The sequence below is a fragment of the Gadus macrocephalus genome, chromosome 14 (assembly GCF_031168955.1).
Source record: "Gadus macrocephalus chromosome 14, ASM3116895v1".
Taxonomy (NCBI): domain Eukaryota; kingdom Metazoa; phylum Chordata; class Actinopteri; order Gadiformes; family Gadidae; genus Gadus; species Gadus macrocephalus.
In genome coordinates, this window is record NC_082395.1 from 24,880,455 (window position 1) to 24,894,563 (window position 14,109).

The following is a 14,109-nucleotide window of genomic DNA, read 5'->3' on the forward strand; positions in this document are numbered from 1 at the left end:
TATATTTTTTAATACTGGTTAATACTGGTTAAAAGCATTGATCACTAAATGCTCCAGGGAGACTCATCGTCACGAAGACGTGATGATGAGAAATCAAATCAAATATTGGTAAAATATGTTTTTAACCACAAACACCTTTGAATTATTTAGCGTTCATGTAGGCCAGTGAACCCTAATTAGCGGCCCGCGGGCCAGATCCGGCCCGCGGGAGCCAAATGTCCGGCCCGCGCTGACCCAGCGCATTCACATGTTATCTCCAAAAAAAAAAAAAAAAAAAAAAAGATTTTTTTATTTTTTTATTTGCGCGGTCTGCTATATTTTCCCCTCAGCCCACACCATCCACTTGACCATTGACGTTACTGCGTGCATACGTAATGACCTGCTTCGTGCATTTTCAACTTCACTAGCGTCACACGCCAGAGAGTAGCCGCCGCATGCTGTCACATTCCCGCTATCCGTCTGTCATCCCAGGGAATTACAACTTTGTCAAAAATCAACGGATTGAAAATTGATGAAAGAAACATGTCATTTGCCAAGAAAAGGAAGGTCAACCAGGAGAACCGCCAGTTTGAAACTGAATGGACCGATAAGTATTGCTTTTCTTCACCGGACCATGCCAATGCAAAGCCGACATGCTTAATATGCAAGCAGACCGTGGCTGTCATTAAATCTGACAACCTGACACTTTTACTGTTTGCATGCTGCCAGCTTTAATGGAAGTTTCCTAGAAACATCTGAGCAACGCAAACAAAAGATTGCAAGCATGTCATACAAGCGGTCAGTTTTAACCATATGCAAAACGGACTCGGCACAAGAGAGCGCAACAGCTGATTCATTGCATTTTTCCTGGACGCTTGCTAAAGCTAACAAGCCCTTTGCTGATGCAGAGTTCATTAAATAATGTGCAATTCACATGGCTGGTGAAATCTTAAATCAAGAGGAAAAAATCAAAACAAAAGTTGTGGAGCTATGAAAGCAGGTGCCGAGGAAATGTCAGCTGAACACAAAGATCTGTTGCTGCACAACGATGTTCGCTGGCTGAGTAAAGGCCGTGTGTTGGAGAGGGTGTGCGACCTGCGTGATGAACTTGTGTCATTTTTATCCAGCCTGCAGAGCCCAAAAGCCCGCGAATTTCTGGCGGGCTGACGCCAAGGTGTTGGCAGATGTTAATTTTTTGTGTGACATCATGTCTCATCTGAATCACCTTAACCTGCAGCTACAAGGCAAGAACCACACTGTTGCTGACATGTACGAAGCGATTGAAGCCCTCCAGTCGAAGCTGGATGCTATTTAAACCTAATTGATCTAGCCCTCCTGCATTATCGCTAAAACAGTAATTATAATTAAAGCTAAATTTGCACATAAAAATGGCGAATTAGAAAAATGAAACAACATTTCGGCCCTTGGCATGGCATGTTTGACCAAATTTGGCCCTCTGGAAAAACTAATTGGGGAACCCTGATGTAGGCTATCAAGCCAACATGCCAAATTGGTTAATAATGGCTTTAAATCCTTATAGTAAAGAGATGGAGGTGAAATATGATGGTTAGGCCTAGTTACTTTGGTTCTGTGTGAATGAAAAGCATTAGTAGCCTATTAGTCAGTGGCGGTGGGTCAATAGAGGGCGCTAGGGCGCCGCCCCTCGGTGAAATATTCATTTGAATATATCTGCCAACTATTAATCAACTATTATCAATACGAAATAAATCAATAAAAATACATAGCGTTTATCCTCGTTTAATTGTGTGAGATACTTGTCACTACCAGCAACCATTTAAATGCGTCTGAGTGTCAAAGATTTGGGCTAGGCTAGTTATTGGTCATTCGAAATAAAGCCCTCCTCCAAGTCAGGGGCGCCGGCCACCTTAAAGTCAATGTAATGGTACGGCCACACCAAACGCGTTACTCGGGGCGTCCAAACTCGGCATTTTTGCATAGGGAACCATTGGTATAGGCGCGTAGACGCGTTACATGCGATGAAGCGTCACGTTAGGGGCGTTACGCGCGACAGACGCACGTAATTACGCACGTAAACGCAGTAACGCGCCCAACGCCCGGAGTTCAGAAATCTGAACTTTCAACGCTCCAACGCGTGGCGCTTAGCCGCGATAGCCAATCAGCGTGGAGCTTGACCCGACGTCACTGGCAGAGAGTAGTGAGCTTGGACAGAAGCATACGGCCGACATCTTTCTTTATTCTGGGTGGAAATAGTAACATAGTTACGCTATTAAATGCGTTTATGGAAACATTTTTAGCGAGAAATGTGCATTTTACTTTCATAATGTTCGCTCGGTGAATGTGAAGGATGTTTGGTTTGATAGTTATGACGAAGAGGGAACGCTCCGTTCACTTGCATGGACAGAGTGTCTGGATGCTAAGCAACCTCAACGTCTTGGCGGACTATTTCTCTGCTGATCAACACTACGAATGGTGGAAACACACCAGACACACCATGTGAAGTTATTTAACCCGATTATTGTTATTTATATCAGAGATTATTTAATCTAACCCGATCTAAGCTCTATCACCCAAACACGGCGGCGTTTGGGGTTCCTACCTCGGACTCCAGCGCAGCCACGGCCGACAACTATCTTTATTCTGGGTGGAAATAGTAACATAGTTACGCCATTAAATGCGTTTATGGAAACATTTTTAGCGAGAAATGTGCATTTTACTTTCATAATGTTCGCTTGGTGAATGTGAAGGATGTTTGGTTTGATAGTTATGACGAAGAGGGAACGCTCCGTTCACTCAATATCATCCGACTGCAGACACAAATGGGCGTTGCCTGCAGCTGGACCCTTCTCCGTTCACTTGCATGGACAGAGTGTCTGGAACCTCAACGTCTTGGCGGACTATTTCTCTGCTGATCAACACTACGAATGCTGGAAACACACCAGACACACCATGTGAAGTTATTTAACCCGATTATTGTTATTTATATCAGAGATTATTTAATCTAACGCAATCTAAGCTCTATGACCCAAACACGGCGGCGTTTGGGGTTCCTACCTCGGACTCCAGCGCAGCCACGGCCGACAACTATCTTTATTCTGGGTGGAAATAGTAACATAGTTACGCCATTAAATGCGTTTATGGAAACATTTTTAGCGAGAAATGTGCATTTTACTTTCATAATGTTCGCTCGGTGAATGTGAAGGATGTTTGGTTTGATAGTTATGACGAAGAGGGAACGCTCTGTTCACTTGCATGGACATGGACTCATCTAGCTGCGTTGGCGCATTGACGCGTTGGAAGCGTTGAACCGAGTAACCACCACACAATGATCAAGCGTCAGGTTAGGCGCGTTACTCGCGTTATCCAACGCGAGTAACGCGTTTGGTGTGGCCGCACCATAAGCTCGCTAACTTTTTGCTGTCTATCAAGCAGAGACAGCTTTTCATTGTTGCCAGAAAATTCGCCCTCGGGTCGCACCAGTGTGCGCCCCAGGCCAATGGTATCGCTTTTCTTTTTTGTTATCACCACATGATTGGACAATTCAGCGAATCAATCAAATACGCTACCTCCCTCAGCAGCAATCGCGCAACACAACTACATGTAGAGAAGATATAGATGCTAACTAGCAGAGGGTTGTAACTTGTAAGCACTTTCCAACCTTTTCAGTGGAGGAATTGGACTACCCAAGCAATGTTATACTTAAAAGGAGCAAGTAAGTAACATATTAATTTAGTCTTTCGGCCTGTTGCATATAAAAAAATGAAGCAACTGTCCCATATTTCTAACTGCATTTGAAGTAGACATTGAGACTCACAAAAAATGAACGCTATATGTAACCAGGGTGAAACAACATATTTTAGTTTTGATGAAATATCACCAAATTCTGATTAATAAGAAACAAATATATGTTTAAGCTATGTTCAAGGTACCTTTTGTAACCTGTTCCAACCCCTATGTCAATGTGTTTTCAATACCTGTACTGTCGCTTTAAGAAAAGTTTGGGTCTTAAGGTACGAACACACCAAACGCGTACCCGTTTTTAAAAGACGGAGCGCCGGTCTGCAATGCATTCTCTATGGCAGGACGCGCAAGCAGCGCGCCTTTTAAAAAGCCGCCCGGAGCGTTTAAACGCTCCACGCGCCTCGCGCTTTTAGACGCGCGTCCCCGTTGAAAAAAGTTGAACTTTTGAAGAAAAGCGCTCCACGTCATCTGTGCTTTTTTTGAACGACCAATCAAAATCGAGGAGGAGGCAAGGCTAAATGTATAAACGGAACTTCAAACTGAAACAAACTGAAACATGTCGGACGAAAGCTTGATAACAGCTGTGAGTGAGTGTCCGGTCCTGTACGACCTCACGTTAAAGGCGTATCACGACCAAACAAAACGCAACCAGGCCTGGCGAGACATTTCAGCTATGCTGGGCGTTACAGGTGAGAATTATTAATTAATTATTTATATTATCATCATGTTTATCAATGATATTATCGCATTTAACTATTAGCCGTTAGGTACAAACTGCCACCCGTACTTGGCAGTTAGTATTAACGTTTACTTGGCAGTTAGTATTAACATTTACTTGGCAGTTAGTATTAACGTTAACTTGGCAGTTAGTATTAACGTTACTGATAGGTAGGCTTGATATTAACCTTGTAGGTTGTGTGAATTGCTAATTGTAGAGACATAATCTTGTATCAACAGCTGAAGTGTCCCGCAAGAAATGGAAATATCTGCGTGATAAATATTTGAGGGAGAGGAAGGCAGAGAGGGACAGGAAGAAAAGTGGGGCCGGTGCCACCTCTTTCAAGAGGTGGAAGTACATGGCCATCATGGGCTTCCTGGAGCGCCATGTGAAGGAGAGGGTGACGTCTAGTAATATGGAGCAGGGAGATTATAGCCAGGAAATAGCACCGGAGATCTTGGCCCTGCTAGCGCCCAGTATGTCTCCCCAACGAGAGGTAGGCCTATAACAAAAGCTAGTAGCCTCAAACATATGCTAAAAACATACCCTAACATACTAGTGTTCTTGAGGTTTTTGTTAGGTGAAGCCAGATGCAGAGATATTTATAAGAATTCACCATTTTAATTTGCACATTTTAAACAAACAAATGTATGCTTTCTTTCACAGGTGGTGGCTCAAAGTGAAGAGGAGATATCTCCTCCCTCTCCCAGCCTATCAGAGTCCGCTGTGGACACCTCTCCTCCATCTCCTCCCACTACCTCTACGGTGGCTCTGGTCACACCGCTGCGTCCTGTACCTCCACCACCACGCAGGAGACAGCTGGAGCAGCCGCTGTCTGTGTTCCAGCAATCAATCCTGTCCTCCCTCCAAAAAGAAAAGGAGAATACACTGGCTGTGGACGAGGATGAGCATTTTATGCTAAGCCTCGTCCCATCATTGAGGAGGCTGTCGAACCAAAAAAGGGCCCAGGCGCGCATGAGGATGCAGCAGGTCCTTTACGATGTGGAGTTTGGAGAGTAATTAATTTGTAATAATTTTCTATTTAGATTTAGTTTTAAGATTTAAGATTTTTTTAAATGTGTAAATACAATTTGTAATCAGTTTCTATATAGATTTAGTTTAAGCTTTAAGATTTTTTTAAATGTGTACATAATATCTTGGAATCAGTTTCTATTTAGATTTAGTACAAGCTATAAGAAATGTTTCAAACGTGTACATAATATCTTGGAATCATTTTCTATTTAGATTTAGTACAAGCTATAAGAAATGTTTCAAATGTGTACATAATATCTTGGAATCATTTTCTATTTAGATTTAGTACAAGCTATAAGAAATGTTTCAAATGTGGACATAATATCTTGGAATCATTTTCTATTTAGATTTAGTACAAGCTATAAGAAATGTTTCAAATGTGTACATAATATCTTCGAATCATTTTCTAATGAATCAGTTAATTAAACATTTTAATGCTAAGACAATGTTGTTTTGTTTTCATTACATTAGGTAGTAGATACATAATGAATGCTCTGATGATGATGAAGGTGTTAAAGGTGTGTTTTTGTCTTCAGAAGTAATCCAGCATACAACATGAATGTTAGATTGATTTAAGAAATTTTATTATTAGTTTTGGTTTTTCGCCTTTTTTGATTTAAATATATACAAAAATGATAAACTAAATTCCATCCTGCCAAGTCACTCGACCAGGCAGAGATGAAAAATAGCGGTTGAAGGTCTCCCTCACTGCGACCGCTTCCCTGGAGGCGTTGTTGCTGCCGACCCTGGGGATGCTCTGCACTGCACCCTGTGATGGCACAGTTGGAGTGCGGGGGCCATCCTCTCCCTCACCATCCCATCGCATATAGTTGTGGAGGATACAGGTGGCTTTCACGGCGCTCTCTGCAACCTCTGGAGACACGCAATGTTAAATAGCAACTGTTGTGTTTATTTACAAAGACACATTTCAGTTTATACTACTCACCTCAGACAAATGCAAAGCCGTTAGGCGGGACTGATCCTCTCCCTATAATTGGTGTTCATCTTGGCGATGGTCGGCCCAATAAATGTTAAAACTCCTTCAAACTGCTGCCGGTTGAGTCTGAAATAGACCTTGAAGCGATCCTCGTCCAGGCGGAGCTCTTGGCACAGCCGGTGGTATTCCCCGTACTGCCCCCTGCCACGATTATACTACTGTGGACCCACACTCTCCTCCGGGCAACCACGACAGGCGCATGGGGATCGTCCGCAACCTCCGCTGCCACGGCAAGAAGCGCTATTACTCTTGGATTCATTTCGCAAATTGTAGGAGTAACCAGGACGTTCAGGTGTCAGATGCCATATGATGGAGCCAACAGATAGAAGCTGTGTATCTATGGATACAAGCGATGACGCGTATTTAATGACGTAAACGAAAAACGCTTCGTGCGTCTTTGAGCGGCGCGCACAAACGCGTTGAAAGCAGTTCACGGAGCGCTCCGTCTTTTAAAAACGCTTTTGGTGGACACGGGCCCTAAAGATGTACGCGCGTAACGCAGCTAAAATGTTGCTTGACCATTTTGTGTCAAAAATGGTCCTACGTACGCAGCTACGCGCCTGTGGCTGCGCTGGATTTAGGAGTCCGAGGAAGGAAACCCAAACGCCGCCGTGTTTGGGTGCATGATAGAGCTTGGATCAGGTTAGATTAAATAATCTCAGATATAAATAACAATAATCGGGTTAAATAACTTCACATGGTGTGTCTGGTGTATTTCCAGCATTCGTAGTGTTGATCAGCAGAGAAATAGTCCGCCAAGACGTTGAGGTTGCTTAGCAACCAGAGACTCTGTCCATGCAAGTGAACGGAGCGTTCACTCTTCGTCATAACTATCAAACCAAACATCCTTCACATTCACCGAGCGAACATTATGAAAGTAAAATGCACATTTCTCGCTAATTTTTTTTCCATAAACGCATTTAATGGCGTAACATAGTTACTATTTCCACCCAGAATAAAGAAAGATGTCGGCCGTATGCTTCTGTGCAAGCCTCACTACTCTCTGCCAGTGACGTCGGGTCAAGCTCCACGCTGATTGGCTATCGCGGATAAGCATCACGCGTATGAGCATTGAAAGTTCCATTTTTTGAACTCCTCGCGTACGCGCGTATATATACGCAGCTCATACGCCGCTAACGCGAGTAAAATGTTGCTTTTACGCATGTAACGCATGTACGCGCCTCATACGCGCGTAAACCAATGGTTCCCTATGGAAAAATTGCCGATTTTATACGCGTCTATACGCGGGTACGAGTTTGGTGTGTTCGTACCTTTAGTGACGTATATGCAGCGCCAAGCTCAGAATGCCGTTGGCTATCTGAGTGGAGGTATGTTGATGTATTTGTCGTCATATTCTGAGCATATAAATCGTTTTGTAGATAATGTAAATGTTATATATGAACATGCTACAGCACTGTTATAACAGCTAACGCTTTGCAAATGTACTTTTTGAGAGTTTATTGTATGTGCATCAGAGTATCCGTTAGTTTGTTTGCTAGGCGGGAATGTGGTCCTGGCTATGACGGTTTACATGACGGTTTACATGCGATGACATGATTTTCTTTGGCTCGTCCAGGTATGAATGTATTATCTGTTTTGTGTATATTATCTATGCGGGTTATGTTTGTTGGAGTGCAGTCAAATCACATTCATTATGCTATTTTGTTTATTTTTATGTTATTATATATTGTGAGAATGCCGTTGGCTATCTGAGTGGAGGCGGGAATGTAGTCCTGGCTATGACGGTTTACATGACGGTTTACATGCGATGACATGATTTTCTTTGGCTCGTCCAGGTACCAATAAATGAGAAGCCCTCCATTGTTGTCCAGCCGTCCTTCCACCCTTCCTTCCACCCTTCAAACGCATAGACCAGAACACAACGCAGATAGACACCCGTTACATTGGTGCCGTGACCTTTCAAGGATTGGTTTAAAGGACGACATCACCTCGTTCGCCGAGGAAGCTGCTGCCACTGGCCTTTTGTGGTACTGAGGTATATCCATGGAGAGTGCTCAGTGATTTATTTTATTTTGAATGGACGATTTCTTTTATTTATTTATTTATTTTTATATAGGCCTATCCACGTTTGTCAATGCTGAATGAAGTAGGTGTTTGCACATTGTGGACTTTTTGTTTAATCTCAGTGAGTGCTAAAAAAAATGAAGAAAAAAAAGCAGTTTCAGCACGTTTGGCAATTGTAAAGTGAAGTACTGATTTAATGTTGTATATATGTTTGCCAGTTGATATGCTTTTCTAATACTGTCGTTTTGTGCTCTCGATTTGTCCATTGTGATTTTGTTGGAATTATTATTATTATAAATTTTTCCATTGTGTTGATAAAGTGGCATTTAATATGGCAGAGGGCAGAACATACTTACTGGGCAGTGGGGGTGATGATGCTGAGCGCGTTCCTTTTGAGTGCCAGTTTGGTGTGGGGAGGGGATTTTTGAATCAGCCCTCAGAAACCAGAACACCAGGGCCTGGAGTCACGGCGTTGGGCACCCCCCAGTTGACCTCAACTCGGTATGTAGACGGTGCCACGCCAAGCCATTTCAATCAGAACCCAGACTTGGGTTCGTTCATTACACAGTTAGCTGAAAAGCTGGGTGAGTCCATCACAGCTCACCTACAGGCTGGTAGGGGCACAAACAGCATGAGTGCTCCTCTGCCAACAGAGACAACGCTGCCTAATGTCAGTGTTGTGCTGCAATCGGCCGCAAAGGAGCCCCCCTTATTCAGGGGCGATGGCTCAGATAAATTTACAGTTCACAAGTGGGAAAATCTCATGACCCTGTATTTAAAGAGACGTGCCATCCCAGTTCACGAGCAATCACAAGAGATTCTGGCAAAGCTTATGGGCAAAGCAGGAGATATGGTCAGAGTAAAGCTACGTAACACATCTACCAATCACGCTACAAATCCACATGTGATTTTTGATACTCTGAAACAACATTTCAGTGAACTGTCAAGATGCTATGGAGTATTGGGTTAGGCTAAATAAAACGATGGATGTAGCTGACGAGTGCTTGAAAAGGCAGGGTCGTAGCATTGATGACCCGGGCCATGAGGTCAGCATGATGTTTATCAAACACTGCCCGGACCAGTCTCTCCACAGTGTTTTCAAGTTCAAGTCTGCTGACAAATGGTCGGCCTGTGAAATCCAGGATAGGCTCGATGAGCACATGCAGGATAAGAAATCAAGATCTGCAGCTGCAAGGCCACTAAGGCCAAGTGTTGTGGAGCACAGAGCTCATTCGTGCCATGTACCTATGCTTGAAGAGGCACCTCTCTTGAACACTGCTCCACCAAGTCAGTCTTCAGCCCCTTCGACCACTGCTGGTGTCGACAATGACTGCATGAAGGGTTTGGTAAACCTGTTGGACCGGCTGGTCACAATGCATACCCAAGTGCCTGCCAACCCTGGCACCCAAGCTGCCATGCCACGCTCTTTCCAGAGAGTGTGCAAGGTTTGTGGGGCTCCTAATCATTCCACATTGTCCCACTGCAAGCAGGACAACCTATGTTTACAGTGCTTGTGTCCTGGTCACTGGAAGAGGGACTGTCCTCAACGAACAAACCAGCACCGCTTTCAGCACAATGGCCGTGCTGGTGACCACAACCAGCGGCCTAACCAGCAGCCTGACCAGCGCCGCTCTCAGCCTGATGATAGCGCTGGTGGCCAGCCTCAGCAGTTAAACTACTAAACCCACACCTGGAAGGGGCCGGTGTGGGTAACGTAAATGGAATCCCTTCTGAAACCGGTGACCTAGCTCAGTTATATGAGGAGAGCTGTGCCAAAGCACCTAAAGGTACAAGAATAGCCATTCAAGCTACCCAGAGAATCAAAGCTTTCGGAGAGCTGTTCTATGCTCCAGTCCTCGTCAACCACAGTGTGCAGCTTAGAGGCATGTGGGACTCAGGCTCTATGGTATGTAGCATCAGTGAGGAAGCAGTAGAGACGCTCAGATGCACTGATGTTTTGCCAGAGAAGCAGTACCCCGAAGAGAACATTGTCTTGATTGGCTGTGGTGGTTTGCGAACCCAGCCTGAGGGCTTTTATGATTTGGAGATGCAGCTGTATGGCGTTCCATGTATTGTATCCACTTTGGTTGTGTCTGGCCAACAAGATTACCTCATATTGGGCTCGAATATCATCAAATATGTCACTCATGTCCTGAAGGGTGGTGGCGAGTACTGGGATCTTGCATCTGTTCATGACCATCAATCTGACCCCGAGATCGGTCACTTCTTGTCCATGTTCACAAATGTCGAGCGCTGGAAGGGGAGCGCAGTCCCAGAAAAGATAGGAACTGTCAAGCTCACCCAGGCAGTGACCCTCCTACCCAGGCTTGAGCACTTGGTTTGGGGCAGACTCCCTGCCAAGTCGCCTATGTCACCTGGCAGCACTGTTGTTGTGGAGCAGACCAACTCAAAAGCCATGCCACGAGGTGTTCTAGTGGGTCGTCTTGTCACACCTCTCTGGGGTGATAGATGGGTGCCAATGACAGTTGTGAACCCATCTGACAAGGCGATCACGCTGAAGAGGAATTGCAAGTTGGCTGATGTGTTCCCGTGCTTAGCAGTCGAGGATCTTGATGTTTTCCAGGGCTCACAAGCAGCTTCGGAGAAGAAGCAACCCTACACCGAGAAACGACAGCATGATGCTTCTTCCAGTGCTAGTCTTTCATCCCAGGCCGGCAAAAGTCTGTCAGAGTTGGGTCTGAGCGACGTCGATGTAGCCTCATGTCAGGTTAGCGAAGCTTGTAGGTCCCAGCTCAAGCAACTGATAACTGACTATCAGGACATCTTTTCCAAGCACTCTCTTGCATGCGGTGAGGTCAAGGGTTGCACACACCGCATCCGTCTCACGGACGATCGCCCGTTTCGCCTACCGTACAGGAGAGTCCCTCCAGCCCACTATCAGAAGTTGAGGCAGGCTCTCACTGATATGGAGGAAAAGGGAATCATCAGAAAGTCTGCAAGCGAATATGCGTCTCCTTTGGTGATGGTGTGGAAAAAGGATGGTGGGTTGCGGATTTGCAATGACTTCAGATGGTTGAATGTCAGAACCATAAAGGACGCACATCCCCTGCCTCACCAGGCAGACTGTCTCGCTACCCTTGGTGGCAACTGCTTCTTTAGCACGATGGACCTCACCTCTGGCTTCTTCAACATTCCAATGCATGAAGAAGACAAGAAGTACACGGCTTTCACGACTCCTCTCGGGCTGCATGAATACAACCGCATGCCACAAGGTCTGTGTAATAGCCCTGCTTCCTTCATGAGGGTGATGACTGGGATCTTTGGAGACATGAACTTCACAAAGCTTCTGTGTTACCTCGATGACCTTCTTGTCTTTGCCCCAACGGAGGAGGAGGCTCTGTCCAGACTCGAAGCAGTGTTTCAGAGGTTGCGGGAGAACAACCTGAAACTGGCGCCTAAAAAGTGTCACCTTCTGCAGAAGCAAGTCAGGTTCCTTGGCCATATCATCAACGGTGGGGGTGTGTCCGTCGATCCTGCCAAGGTGGAAGTAATCAACAGAATGCAGGTTCAAGACCTCATGGACGCAGATGGGTGCACGCCTTCTGTTCGGAGACTCAGATCATTCCTCGGCATGGTGTTCTACTATCAACACTTTATCCCCAACCTGTCTTCCACTGCAAAGCCCTTGTTTGCACTTACAGCTGGTCAGAAGAGGCGAGGGAAGTCAGCTAAGGATAGAAAGCCCCAATCTGCCTACCGTAAGCTTTCTGCTGCGGATTGGACAGAGGAATGTGCAAGCGCTTTTGAGCACATGCAGTGATGTTGATAGGTTTTCAATGTAGTGAGTCCCCGGGACCCACAGGTGGCGAGTTGGGTGGGTCCCTGAGAAATTCAATGGGTCCCGACTCCCCAGTTTAAAAAATGTGTTTCTTTTTTATTATTATTCTATTTCTTAAATTAAATTAATAGTGTTAAACTCCTTGATGGTGGTATGATATGGTTATAATAAACGGATATATTAATGTATGTTCAAAATGTATCTGAAATTAAACAAATAAAATTCAAAATCTGAAAAGTTTATTGCAGAACTGTCACAGTGGCATGACATATTACATTCAAATCAAACAGGATTTTTGTAGCATCATAAATAGCACCAAAATAAATTACTAGAATTAAAATCAAAACAAAATGGTGTCTCTATGGTCTGTAATACCAAAATAACATTTCAATAAAAGTGCTGATTTTAACAAATTATTTCAATAAATGAATTGTCACCAAAATCTTATCTGAACATCAACTAAATCAAATGAACTGAATCACTGTGAAACAGAGTCTAGAGCATATGTCATAATTACTTGTACTTCATAGTGAACAGCCTTCTCTGCTTGACCTCTTTCCATTTGGCCAGTGCCTCTTCAAAAGGGAATTCTGACCTTTTGGGCCCCAGGCTGACCTTGAGAAGTTGCTCTTGATGTTCTGATGACAGCCTGTTCCTGTGAGGGGTGAGGATGAGGTTCTGAGCAGAGAATCCTCGTTCGCAGCCAGCTGTATGCACAGCCAGGGTGGTGGCAAGTTGAGCAAGGATGGTGAGGTTGGGGAAATCTGTCAGGTGATACTTGCCAGATTTTAAAGCAGCACCAGTGCTGCTTTGTCCTGCTGACTGTCCACCTTCACCTGACTTCGTTCCAAGTCTTTTTGTAGAGCAGGAATACTGAGGCAGGACTGATGTTCTTTGCTTAAAACATGGCGAGTGATGGTGGAGTGCTGGTAATTGGTGCATTTGTTTGATTTGTGCGTAGATGTGCCTGTTTTGTTATAACTAGTGCAAATGTCACAATACATGAAATTGTCACCTGAAAAGCGCAGCCATTTGTATGTGGTGAGCCACTGCTTCAGAAAAGTTCGCTTTTTTTGGGAGGAACATGTAGAAGGTTGAGGCACTTCTTCTGCAGTGGGCTCATCAGGCTCAGTAGAGGGGGAGGCAGAAGTAGGTACAGGCAATGTTGAGGTACTCTCTCTAGGCTGATCAGAGTCAGGGAGGAGTGCAGAGGTAGTGGGGACAGAAAATGCAGCTGCAATAGTTTGCTGACCTGCAATAGGTTTCATCTTTTTCTTTGGTGGCATTTTTGCGTTCTCTCTTCTCTGCCTGTTTCTCGAGAAAAACGGGATCTCAGGCGCCGTTTGGGCATAACAATATGGCGGCTGCCGTTCAATGTAGTTTTCATCACCACCACCGGATTATGTTTCATTTATTTCATTACAGCACGTCCCCTAAACGTTACAACATAATCGACACGAATGAGCACAGCATCGAGCAGTGGAAACGTGGGTTTATTTACTATGAAGTTCGTATTTGTAATTGTTGAAATGAAATCAGCGGTGACGAGCTAGTTGTTTTGGTAGCGGCTAAATTAGCATGTCGCGATACTTTGTACAGGGGATCACGTCTGCGCCGAGTAGATGCGCAGAGGGTTGAAACAGCGCTTGTCCGGTCTGCTCACAAGAAGGTTTCTTTGGCCAGTTACTGTGATTAAACACGAGTTTTTTAATGTTCACAATTTATCGTTTTTCATGGGGAAAATGAGATGCGTCCCCGGGACGCATGGATAGTGAGTTTAGTGCGTCCTTTCAGATTTGAATGCGTCAGGGACGCAGGACGCGTACCTAGCAACATCAC

General features: G+C 44.7%; 1 long non-coding RNA gene across 1 annotated transcript; it reads right to left on the reverse strand.

Annotated features, from left to right (window-relative positions):
• Positions 1 to 12,254: 12,254 nt before the first annotated feature.
• On the reverse strand, positions 12,255 to 14,109 carry LOC132472141 (uncharacterized). The gene is made up of 2 exons (XR_009529004.1): positions 13,268 to 14,109; positions 12,255 to 12,411 (listed from the first exon to the last, which is right to left on the reverse strand). It is a non-coding gene; the product is annotated as an uncharacterized LOC132472141 (long non-coding RNA).